At 42.3% G+C, this 13,508-nt stretch overlaps 1 long non-coding RNA gene across 3 annotated transcripts in view; it reads right to left on the minus strand.

The window, feature by feature from the left end:
- LOC109511046 (uncharacterized) overlaps positions 1-13,508 on the minus strand; it is an 82,652-nt gene that overhangs the window by 26,909 nt on the left and 42,235 nt on the right. For all 3 annotated transcript variants that reach the window (XR_002167227.1, XR_002167228.1, XR_002167229.1), the window contains 3 exons: positions 5,437-5,552; positions 1,485-1,661; positions 916-1,075 (listed from right to left, as the gene is read on the minus strand). This is a non-coding gene — a long non-coding RNA (uncharacterized LOC109511046). The remainder of the gene's footprint in view (positions 1-915; positions 1,076-1,484; positions 1,662-5,436; positions 5,553-13,508) is intronic.

Consider the following 13,508-nt stretch of genomic DNA (forward strand, 5'->3'; position numbering starts at 1 on the left):
GAGTTGAAAGAGAGCGATATGGCAGGATGTCAAATCTTCTGATGGCAAATGTTCCTCAATTACAATTTTAGTTTATATACCAATTGCAGCATTCAGGAAAACTAATCCCTCAGTCTAAATTTCAGGTTGAACATGAAGAAGAAGGGAAAAAAAATAGAACTTTGACCTTAGATTCTTTAAAAAAAAAAAAAATTGGTTAAATGATGTCTAATGTCAATAGAAATCTTGCTTTAACATATAGAAGAAGCCCTGAAAGTGTGTCGGTTGGTGGAAAATGTGACGATTTGACGTCTTGGTTCAGACATGCTTGAGTACCCCCCACCCCCCAAAAAAAGAAAAAGTCAGATACTTAACCCTGATTTCCAAAAATTAAATGTAATCAGTGGTCCAGTGGTTAGCGCGTGCTAATCACAGTGCAGAGGTACCGGGTTCAATTCCAGCTCCGGCCTCCCTGTGTGGAGTTTGCATGTTTTCCCCGGGCCTGCATGGGTTTTCTCCGGGTACTCCGGTTTCCTCCCACTTTCCAAAAATATGCAAGGCAGGCTGATTGAACACTCCAAATTGTCCCTAGGTGTGAGTGTTTTTAATGTGAAGATTTTTATGGCAGATAAAAAAAACAAAAATTGTTGAGTATTGTGTAAAAAGTAAACTACAGTTCTTGAACTACTTTTCTGAAGCTATGAATGCACAGCAAACCCAAAATAACCGCCGAAAGCTCATGTATGATCGTAATTAATAAATAAAGACGAAAACCAAGGACATTTTTTCCTGTAATTATAGTTATTTTGTTAAGTTTTATAAACGTAAGATGTAGTTTCAGTTTTTCGATTTCTATAATCACCTTGTTCCACAAAAACCGCTGTCCTTCAGCACAGTTAACGAACAAACTGCGCAGATCTCACTTCCATCACAAACCTTGTCCTCAAATATTCAAGTCACCCGTGCGGCCACCGTCACCCTGGTGAACGAGAGATCCGCGGCGTCCGCGCCGGCTTGTCAGGTGGTAGCGGCGCTGACCTTTTGTGTCGTAGCGGCGGCTTCATGAAGGGAAGCGGCACACAAAGAGCTCCATTAACTGGGAAAGCAGATATAATGGGGAAACAAGATGGGCCTTTAAAGGGGAACAGGACAGGCTGTCAGCATGCATAATGTAACAGCCGTGTTAAAACAACACGCGTGCGCGCGCGCACACGTGGACGCACAGAACCACATACGAGGCCCACGTTATTAATTCTCTCGGTGAAATATGAAATATTCTCCGCGCACATTTCTCCAGCAAGGATGGGAATCATTGTTGTGTGTAATTATGAAGACAATGTTCAGAGGGATTATCAAAGAAGTGAGGGCGAGATAAGGAAGCGGCACATGAAGAGGGTGCGGGCACGAGAAGAAAGGCAGCGAAGGAGGAGGACGGTGGCGGGGGTTTGGGGGGGGCAAAGAAAGGAAGGCCGACGAAAAGAGAGAGAGAAGAGGGGAGAGATTACCTCTCCTCTATTTGCGGAGCTATCGTTCCTCTCTCCCGCCTCCCTGCTTCCGTCTCTGGCTGTATTAGCATGATAAAGACGTGGCGGAATAGGGCAGCCGGCAGGTCTTTGGACACGCAGACAATGCTATCGCCCGAGCAGGCGTCTGGAGCGCGGGGAACAGCCACCGTGGGGACCCTGCGAGGGAACGGCACAACAAACACAAGCGCCAAGCACGCATGTAGTCGCCGATACAAAGCCGGGTGGACGCGCACAAACATGTCAACACGCACAGCCGCACACACGCAGAGTGGGGCGCGTGTGGATTAGAGTGCCCAGGAGGATTTCAACATAAAGAGGTAACACGTAGTGAAAGAAAGTCGCCATGTTTACATACGTGCACTTTGATCGTGGTGTTATCTGTCGTTATATCGGGACGGTTGATATTGGGGGTGAACCGAGACGAGTACTCGTACTTACATGTCAGTCGTCGCTAATTACAGATATTCGAAAATCTGATGATGTCTTGCAATTTTGATGAAAATCTGAATCGAATATTTTTCAAAAGCACAAACTTTTCTTGGTATAAATTTCAATCAAACATAACACCTTGGACACACAAAATCTCAGTTTGTTCAAAAGACCATTTTGATTGAACATTTAAACTGAAACTTTTCACACGTGAAATAATGCCGCAGTCATGTCCATAAATAAAGGGACGTTGAGACAGTTGTCACGGTCTTCATTTTCGTGTCAGGGCAAGTCTCGTTTCCCGTGGCTGGGACTTGATAGGCATTATACCTCTTGGCAATATAGTGACAAAAATTAGATGAGGATTTAGACTCGTCGGAAGCAGGTCTAAGTGTTGGCGCGGGAGGTGTCACGCGATGTTGATGGACTTGATCGATGCGCAGGCTGGCAGATTCTGCGCTCGGCGGATGCGCCTGGTGGATGTCAGTGTAATTCATTCAGACACGTTGTTGTCATAACAGCGTGTGACAATCCCTCCGAACCACTGTAGAAATCCATTCACTGAATGAATTTATATTATCATCTTAAAAGTACAATGGTACCTCTACTTACGAAATTTATTGGTTCCGGAAGAAATTTCATAATTAGAACATTTTGTAAGTAGAGACGCGTTTTTCATGTTAATGCCCTAATTCGTTCCAAACCCCCCAAAATTCAGACAAAAATGTTTCCCAAAGGATAAAAATGCATCAAAATATGTAACAAATACATGTTACAATTACATTATTGCACAATAAATGAAAGTTGTGCATAATGCAAAAAAAACAAACGAATAAAGAATAAAAATGTTGGTCATTTAACTTTGAACTGCGCCCTCATCGTTTTTTTGTTCTCTCCCAGAAGTGGTTTTTGCCTGACGTTTTGTAAAGAACTGATCCATGGATGTTTGCTTTTGTCGGCTTTTAACAATCATTCGAAAATATCCAAGGCAAACATCAGCATAGTGAGCGATGGCCGGACTGGTGAACACTTTTTCTGGGTGATTCACATTTACATAAAACTATTGGAACGCCTCATGGCCCGAGGGGCGAATGACGTGGACACTGCATAGACACATATCTGTCTATCAATCTACACTCATAGACACATACGGTAGAAGTCCCTTTTAGCCAATGGGATGCCAGGAAGATGCTCGGTAATAGCCAATGGCAGAGCAGCTATAAGTATGTTGCGTTCAGGAAACTCGGGGCTGCGAGTATCAGCCCATACTGTATTTTTACCTTTCTTATCTTGAAATTTCTTTCGTAACAAGAGGCAATATTTTCCTGTTGAGATGTTTCGTAACTTGAAAATTTCGTATGAAGAGACGTTCGTAAGTAGAGGTACCAATGTATTTGAATAGCTGCCCCTTGCTGTATGACTCCTGTATGTTTTTAACTCACCAAATCAGACGCTCTTTGCTCAAAGTTTGGACAACCCTGCACCAGACACGTCAACCAGCAATCATTTCCATTCGCAACGCCCAATGCCCACCTGGACGAAATTCAATGAGGCGTCCAACTTCAAGAAAGGAGCATCAATTTTAACAGACAGTGGCTATATATCGACAGTCGAAATGAAGCAGTGTGCGCTCGTAGCATATTTCCGAATGCACTCACGATTAAGGAGCTCTGCTGTTCTGGGTCTCGCTTGCTGTAAAATAAATCTCCCCCCAAAAATCTGACTTATACTTTGGAGTGACTTATATATTGTTGTTTTTTTTCTTCTTCATGGTATTTTTTTTGGACTGGTGCAATTTATACTCTGACGCGATTTATAGTCCGATAAAGAAGTAATCTATTCCTAAAAGTGTTAGAGCCGAATGCAAGTCTTCCTCCTACTCTTCCTCAGCTGAGTATCTGCTCTGGGTACATCATTAAGCCGCTTGTCTGCTAATCAGTGACACACACACACACACACACACACACACACACACACACACACACACACGCACGCACACACGCAGGCACTCACAAACGGATGGAGCTTCTTCAGAGCTCTGGAACATTCTCCGGGTCAGGCTCGGAGCCACGGGCCCTGTGGGACGCCGGGCCACCCCACCGCTTGAGTGTCGGGTTGGGGCACGGCTCCAGACTTCAGGCTCGTGATGAGCGCACACACACACACACACACACACACACACACACACACACACACACACACACACACACACACACACAGTTGCAGTCCATGTGTAAACATACTGTACACACCATCACGGATGACAGCGAGTGCATGAGCCTATGACGGCCATCCAAGCGTAACACACACACACTGTAAAAACACAAGGAACTGTACAAACAGCACACACATGAGCGAAAACGGACGCGCACCAGAGAATTCCATCTCACGGTGACAAAAGCCTCATTGACTGTCAATCGTCAAGGATAGCAACAATAGTAGCATGGTTACATTTTTTCACAGTAGAAATAAGTCAAGTGAAAACACTACGGCTACGTTTACACTATGTTCCCGGCGGCTTCATGCATGTAATAACAAAATATATGCACGCGAGAGTCCACTTGGGGTCGTCATTCTCTCGTTCTAAAGTACTGTAGTATCTGTGATTGTGTCTGTGTCATTTTCAATTAAAGCAAGTCATTTTGAGGGATACTAATTGAGGCCTTAATTCAAAAAGCAAATCCAATTAAAGAGTATTTTAAAGATCCGTGGAGATCCTGTTGAATGACAGTTCGGTATGTTAAAATGTTAAATGTTGGAAATTACCTGTACAGTTAATAAAGGACTATTTCAATTTTGATGTGCCAAAAACAATGACCCGTGGGTTAGGTTGCAAAATGTGATGCTCATGAATCTGGATGAATTAGATGTGTTAAAAAAAAAAAAATAAAAAAAAAACAATATTTAAATAATCGGCAATTAAAAAATTGAAGAAACGTCACGAAAAAAACAAAACAATGCGAGAAAATGAGTCATATTTGAACCCCAAGCTGTTAGCTATTAATTAAACAGATGCTCCAAACGTACAATAAAACTATTAGTTCAACATTATCCTTAAAAAAATGTTTAACGCCTGTGCTGTATGCTGCCAAACAACAAAATGCAGCACTTGGGTATAAAGCAACGCAATGATCCTCAATAAAGTATCTTACGTCGAACAAATGAACTGAACAGGCTACGGGTGTTGCTAATTAGCCTCGAGGGGTAGGCCAAGGATGAAACCTCACTGGACAAGTGTTTCAAAACATTCAAACAATAATAACCATGAGCATGAATATTTTCCACGTAAATCACAATAGACCATTTTTGAAACACAACTGTACTACAGCTAGCTAAAGCTAAACAGGACGCTAGCTAAAGCTAAATAGGGTAGCAAGATGAATGTACAACTTGGTTCTCAAACAATCAAAGTATTAGTAATTTTTTTTGTCACTTGCCGGTACACAAAGGCCTTCCATACACATATTTCATTGTCACAAATAAATAGTGTACACACACATACCTGTCCATCAGCTGCAAGATAAACTCATCTTTCCCGGAGGGCGTTGACGGTGATGGTCAAGCAGAGGATGGCGTCGACCTCCTGTGCCCTCTCCATTTAATGATGTCATTTTGCGCCTGATCGGGAGGAAGATACGAAGCCGTCAAAAGGAAGAAGAGCGAGGGCTGGCGAGAGGGAATTCACGGTGAACGCATCAGTGTGTATCACACTTCAGAGTGAAATTTTGTCTCGCAGAAAGCTTTACTATGTGCGCTGAAAGAGAACGTGTCAGATTTATTCACATTTTTTGGGCATTGATAGCTCTTGCGGTTAGCGTGCTAACCTGTTATCTTAGTTAGATTAAGAATATGGAAGGATGGATTTTCAAAATGGATAAAGTATTATGGAAAATGTTTATGTCATGTGTTGTGTTTATTATTTTACTTTGTGTTAATTGTTCTGTAAAGCGCTTTGTTACAGCTGTTGTGAAGGCGCCATATAAATCAGAATGTATTGTATTGCATTGTATTGAATTGTAAAATTTTTAATTTGACAATTTTTTTAAGGAAAATATGTTATCGGATTATAAAATTGCCTTCACGGGGATCTATAGAGCTAATTTAAGGGTAGTTAAAGCTCATTTGTGTCATGGGTGTTTTTGCAATTTTTCAAAAATAAATATAATCAATTGAATTACGATTTTGAAAACACAGGATTTGGAAGTGCATCATCCTTGCCCTAGCGAGCAAAATTTGAATACATTGATTTCTCTGGGCCGTTTTCACCTTATTTTCTGTCTCTACGGTGAAAAAGATTTTTTATACAGACACACATACAGTATACGCGTGTATAAGTCTGTATGCCTGGTGCGCAATAAACACGCAGTGGTAAACAAATATGTCGAAACTCAGAGATGAGGCTGAAAATCACACTTTTGGACCGAGGAGGGAACAGACTGCTTTATTCCTGTGATGACGTCTATTCTCGTCACGACGTCCCTGCATCGGCATTTTAGATGCGGGACAAACTCATTCATGTAAACGGGTCATTCGGAATGTTTCCAAAACGCAATTTCTACCTTAACTCAAATATTAACTGCATGTAAATGTAGTCATTGTGTTCCCATGGTCACCCCACTGAAAAAGTTTTGGCTCCGCCCCTGGGCGCAGTCTGATCTGCTAAAATGGCCAACTTGTGGAGCATGCCTTGCGTCGATACGAAAATCAGGATACGGCGAAGAGGCACTGTCTACAAAAATATCTTCAGAGCCGGAGAAGGAGCCTGTGGTTCATTGCCCAAGGTTCGTGTGATACGCTCTGGTCCAAGTTACTGATACTTTCAGTGAGTGTATGTATGTGTGCGTTTTCTGGACATATGAAAAAGGTAGTAAAGTACGACAAGTGGAGATTTCAACCCTAGCACTTGTCATTTATCACGCACAGTTTTCTCAACAACACGTATACACACACACACACACACACACACACACACACACACACACACACACACACACACAAGATTATCCCTCCCTGATAGGTTGCCGCGTGAACACAACAAGCTTTTCAAGTGTGTCAGATACACAAACATGCTAGAGTGTGAGAGCTGAGTCTAGAGCAGACATTACAGCTGTCATTATCACATGTAAGGGGCTTTAGATTCTCTCTCACAACACACACACGTACACACACACACACACACACACACACACACACACACACGCGCACGGGATAAATACATTTGTGATGAAGGCTTTTTTCCCGGTGAGACGTGAGGAGCGTCAAGGCTGTTGCAACAAATAAAGTCGCGCATCTCCCAGCTTACCGCCGCCGCACATTAAGCGCACGCAAGCGTCGCACGCGCAGCGCTCCTGCCAATCTGTGGCACAACCTTAATCCATCTTTTATCCTTCCATGCATCTTCTGCTTTCCCTGTCAATCCTCCTCTCAGGGTCTCCTTCAACAGCAACCCCCCCCCCCAACCTGCCATCCATCCATTTCACCGATCCCCTCATAACATTCAGGTTTTTGTCAGCGAGCCTTTTTAGGGATGACATTGTTGTGTCAGTGTGCTGTGTTGCGGTGAGATGAGACCACACGGTTGATCTCCACAAAATCCCGAAGGAGGAAGAACATCGATGAAATGGACTAGGAGGGTGAAACGGAAATTTCAGTCCAACTACACCTTCACATTTGGACAAAAATCTGCCGGTCGGCGTGATGTTACTCAAGACGTCAACACATTTGATAACCTTCAGCTCAGGGAGCATCAACTCCTATTTTGCTTTTTTTTTTTTTGGCAACCACGGAATGGGAAAAGTGTGTCCCATTTCGGAGTCCTCGGGTCTTGTGTTCTTGTGGCGGATGCCTCATGGAAATTGAAAGACATCTTTGTGTGTGAAAAGTTGACGTGAGTGCAGGAAGAGAAAGAAACAGCTGTTGCTTAGTGTCCCACTGGGCACACAATTACTTGTGTTCACCTGGGGGGCAGTGAGTCAGAGTCATGCCACTAATATCGGCCGTCTCTTTCTAAATATACAACAGACGGTACATCAGCCACACATTTGGATACTTGGATGGGTCGCAGAAGTCAATGTATACATTTGACTTAAAATTTAAGTGTACATAGGGCTGCAGCTATCGAATGTATTGCTATTTGGATATCCTACTGAAAATTCTGTCAAATAATCGAGTGTTTGGATAAAAATACAAACATTTTTGCTTCATGAGAGAATAATGAAGAGAGAGAGGAGAAAATAGAAAATTTACAGATGTCACTAAATAATGATCAAATGGATTTCATTTTTCCAGAATGAATGTTTTTTTTTTTTTTTTGGACAAATTTAAAATTTAGCATAGCAGAAAACTTTTCTTTTCTAAAAACATTCGACTGTCCCACTGAGGGATGAACATGTGCGACCGGTGACGAAGGCAGCAAAATGCGCGTTCACATCAGGGTTTGTCGGGGTTCATTCAAGGTCGCAGAGCTTCGCCAGACGTTCGCAAGACATTGGCTGTCAGTTTTTGTTGGGGGCGGGGGGGGGTTCTTGTCGCAAGGAAATTTTAAACACATTCAAAATTCCCTTGCGACAAAAGAAGTACAGGCGAACGTCTTTCGAACGTTTGGCGAAGGTGTGCGACATTGAACGAACCCTGACGAGAGCGCAACATTCGCTACCTTGGCAAACGCCCGCAAATGTGCTGCTCAGTGGCATAGCGGCTTAAGTAAGATTCTGGGCTATGAGATGGAGTGACGCTTGAACTACAGTAGCCATTTTACCAGCTAAAATAGCACATTCGAGTAAATCTGGTTGGTCTATAAATTGATGAGTAAGAACTGCAACTTCATCAGGCTGTCAGCATTAAAATGTGCGGTGTCCTTTTCACCTATTAAACTGCCTTTGAAAAGTAATCCTTGCCACCCTAGATCAGGCAGCGGCCTAGTGGCTAGCTGCTAGCAATGGCTAAAGCTGCCGTACTATACAATAGCAGCATAATTGATTCGAGTTTTTTTTAGCATCATTAGTTTGCAGCTGAACATGATCAGGATTAAAAAGTTCATGCTACAGTGATATCATATCATGAAAGTCGAACAAATATATATAACATCCTGCCAATTTCCCATCATGTCAACATACCCTGAGCTAGATACCCACACTTCCTCTCACCATCAGAGGACTTCAGAAGCATCTTGTGCGGCGATGCCGCGAGGGCAATGTGGCGCTCAACAGTGGGACGACACATGTGCAACGCACAAACACACATCGGCGTAAAGTGAGCTTGAGCAGTGGGGAACTAATTGTTTCTCGACGAGGCGACCTGAGAGGCACCGGAAGGGAGGATGGGAGCAAATGTGCGAGGGAAACAGGGGAGGCAAGCAAGGAGCTATAAATTTAGAAGGTGGCGGATATTTGCTTTCCACATGGCTTTCCCTTCACAGACAACCGCCGACACTTTATCTCTGATGAGACCACACGCACACACCGTCGTCCGTACGAAAATGAAACCACCTTGACGAGGCTCTCTGCAAAACAAACCACTCAATAACCAACAGCTAATGGAGGCTGCAGGTCAGGCTTCAAAATGAACACACACACACACACACACACACACACACACACACACACACGCCATTGTCTGGCCACTACTTATTAGCGCCCGTGCTAACAGAGTTTATTCATAAGTGACCTTAATTAAGTGGCTAGTGCCATTAGCCGCGCGGCTAAGAGGCTAAGAGCCGGCCATCTGCATGTGAATGTGTGTGGTTTTATGCTAATGGATTCTCGGAGGTGTGCGGCAGAATACTAAACGAGAGGCTCCATGCGAAGCGGCGCAGGTGGGACAGTTTAGATAAGTTACTCATGAGGGACAAAGACAAAAACAGAGCATAGGACTGGAGGGGCTACTTCAAATGACCCCCCCCCCCCCATTTACATGTACAAATGCGGGCACGCACACACACACACAACACCCTGGGTAAGAGGGGGAACATGACTTTTTGTCATTAGCTGTGAAAACAAAAATGTGATCTCATCATGTTCGGAGATAACCAAATAATGATGTTGTCAACATATTATTCGCAGCAAAACAAATCCAGTTGAACAATAGAGGTTTACCCTGTTGGGTGCCATCATTAAGCCCCCATTTTAGAAAGTTTATTAACAGGTCACCGGTCAACCTTGGATTTGAAATTTGTCACTCCACTCCAGCTTTACACACACACACACACACACACACACACACACACACACACACACACACACACACACAAGGGGACACTGTGATTAAGCTCACATTTAGAAAGTTTAACAGTTTACACCGGTCATCTGGTTAGCCTGGGTTATCCTGAAATTAGCCTAGCTTGTCCAACGTAATTCTTTTGGACGGCAAGATTTTACGAGACGGGCAGCAGTGTGAAAAACCTCCAAAGGTAATTTTTTTTTCCCAATCTTTTTAAATAATGTGGGTTTTTTTGGGGGGGTGGGTAATTGTTCATTTATTGATTGTTTATCAGCATTTTTGGTGGGAGAATTTTTAGAGATAAAATTGTTATTTTTATCCCAGGGCATTTCAATAGTTCAATAGAAAATTTTGGCTATTCGTGGTCCAGGTTGGTACCAAAATAAACATGTTGTTTAAATCAATTGGATAGATTGGTTCATCTTCTGGTCGGATTGGTGATCGATTAATTTCTTTTTTTTTTTTTTTTTTTTTTTTTTACATTATTGGCTCCAAAATACTGATTGTGTAAAGCCTACAAAAAAAAAACCCAAGAGTGACTTGAAATGTCACATACGCTAATAACTCCACACCTACCCCTCTAAAAATGAACAGTTGGGACCTGAAAAAAAAAAGACCTAACAAGTCTCACTGAAGAGAAATTTGTCCAGCTGCCACATATGATAGTTTGGACTAAATACTCAGCTCAAGCCATAAAGTCCCGCGTTTAGAACGCTTAACAGATTCATCAGTCACTCCGTAGTAATGACTGACTTGAAGTTTTTCACATCGCTCGTCTGCTTCGGACCTTTGAATTTTACTACACTGGGCGCTGTTAAAGAAAACGGATCGTCCAAGCCCATATGTTAGCGCAACTTCAGGGTCTGCTTATGCAGCACCCTTTATAACTGAATTTAAAAAAAAAATAAATGTGTTTTTAATAGGACAGACTCAGTAGGTGTGTCATTCTTAGTCAATGCAACAATAATTATTCATGCTTAATGGCCTGGCTTCACCTGTCCAGAGGTCCCTGTGTTTTTGTTGTTGCTGTAGCTAATGGATTCTCGCCATACCGCCTCATAAAAAGCTGCTAAACTGGGGTCGTTGGGTCAAAGGTCGCCACTCCCCCTTTGATGTGACCCGGACATCCTGGGAGGAAGAGGAAGCCGAGCAAGAGGATTCTTCATGGATTAGTTGTAAAACACACACGCGGCCTCACTGAGAGTCAACGTGTCTATATCATCAATCACGGCCGTTTCTTACAATAACCTGCCCTCCTGAAATGACTTTGTTTTTGTTCAAATATTATCAACATTTCAAAGTTGACATCATATAAATGACAGCTGGGTCTATTCCAGTTTACTTAAGCAAGTGGCAAAGTGCATTTTGGTTCGGCAGTCAATTGCAGGAGGGCACATGTAGACAGACAACCAAACACACCTATGGATAATTTAGACCAAAAAAACAAAAGTCTTCAATGAACCTAATGTGTGAAAGCCACGTAAGAACTGGGAGTGTCTACAATAAGTAGATGTATAGTTTACTTTAAAAAATGTATCTGGATCCAGATGATTTTATTTTATGCAACCACTTGACCAAATATAATAGGAAATTCAACAAAAACTTTTTTCAGTGTACTGCAGTTTTTCTTTTTTTTAACCAATTAATTTCGCTCTTTAAGCACCATGACCAAGATCAAAATTCATCAGTCCAGAGGGCCGTGTTGATCCAAAACTAAACAGATGTTTTATTCCTAAAAATGTTTTTTCATATGATTGTAAGCCACCGTAACATTCTGCATTTTGAACATGAAAGTTGCCCTTAACTGTAGGAGGACAAAAGTCTGCTTTGAATGTTTGATAAAAATGTATTCCACATAAAAAACAAATGCATGTTTAAAAACAGACTAAATCTCAACATATTGAACTGGAAAAATTCAGGATTTTACTTCGAAGTTAAATATAAGTAAGCTATGTTTAAGTGGTGATTCCTTCATGTACCTCTAGAGGGAGCCCTACCACACATACAACTACTCTCATTCAGTACGCATCACAAGCAGAGGGCGCCGCTGTGAATTCAAAAAATTGAGGGATGTGACATGAACCGGTTTAAATTAACAGCGTTGATTTTGTTTGAATACTTTTATGCAAGTTAGGAACATCCACATGTAGCTGAAAAAAAAAATTGAAACAGTTCATTTCAGTTTTGAGAGACCTCTACTGCTCCAAAGTTCACAATCTGTTTTTTTCATCTTCTGCCTGCTCTAAACAAACACCGCTGCTTCAACAACATCTCGCACGTGACCCTTCACCTTCCCTTGCGAGTAAACACCCCCAACCCCACATTTAAATTCATTAGTGAGGAACGACTGAGACATTCAAACACACTTGCACACTACTAAGCGAGGCCGAAAGTTAAAGCGTGTTCAATTTGGACAAAGGCATTATTAGAGCGCGCTCTGTTATTACGACAGCCCGTTGGATGAGCGTGAGCGCAACATAGCTACGGCGATGAGAAAAAGAGACGCCTCGGGCGCACGCGCGCAATTTGATTCTCTGACCATCGCAATCACGTACAACCGCAGACAATCGATATGCTGCAGGAATCGTTGTATCTCCAAAATTTTCACTCGTCAGGAGAGCCCCCAAAACGGCATGCTCAACTATTAACAAGAAACAGTCAAAGAGCGCATTTTTTAACTATTTGGATTGGTCAAAAATTTGAAGAAAATAACACCCACACTTGTGGACTGACCAGTTCTATAGATTCACGAAAAACATTACCAAATTGTTACATCCACCCAACGCCAACTATATTTTACATTTTAAAAGATACTCTGGCACACCACCCAATAAAAATGTTACATGAAGTGATGACACGCAAGTATTTCCGAACGTCGAGTCACACATATACATTGTAATTTGTATACTCCCTGCGTAAAAACGTCACACATACGGAGACAAGAATGCCATCCAAACTTTCCTTTCTGACGACAATATACCATCAGCCGTTCTGACTCGAAAATGAACGTTCTGAATTGCCGTTTGTTTCCAATTCCGTTCGGGGTCACCACTGATTCGTGCACAGACCGCCCTGGTCTTAACAGTTTGTTCATTTCATTGTCCACTTATAGAAGGGTTAAGAATCTTAAAATAAAACATTGCCTGTGTAGTCAAGGGTTTTATGATGGAAACAGCTTGACCCAGGGATACGATTATTTCTATTTTCATTATTTCCTGTGGGGGGAGAAAAGAAAAAAAAAAATCAAAAGAGTTTTGCCAGCATTCCGGAAGGGATTGTGTTCTCGGAGGTTCCACTGTAGTAGCAACAGTTTTAAAGGAAGCAATAACAGAAGAAGACACACAAGTGAGTGATGGT

Source organism: Hippocampus comes, unplaced genomic scaffold (assembly GCF_001891065.2).
Source record: "Hippocampus comes isolate QL1 unplaced genomic scaffold, H_comes_QL1_v1.1 scaffold7, whole genome shotgun sequence".
Classification (NCBI taxonomy): Eukaryota; Metazoa; Chordata; class Actinopteri; order Syngnathiformes; family Syngnathidae; genus Hippocampus; species Hippocampus comes.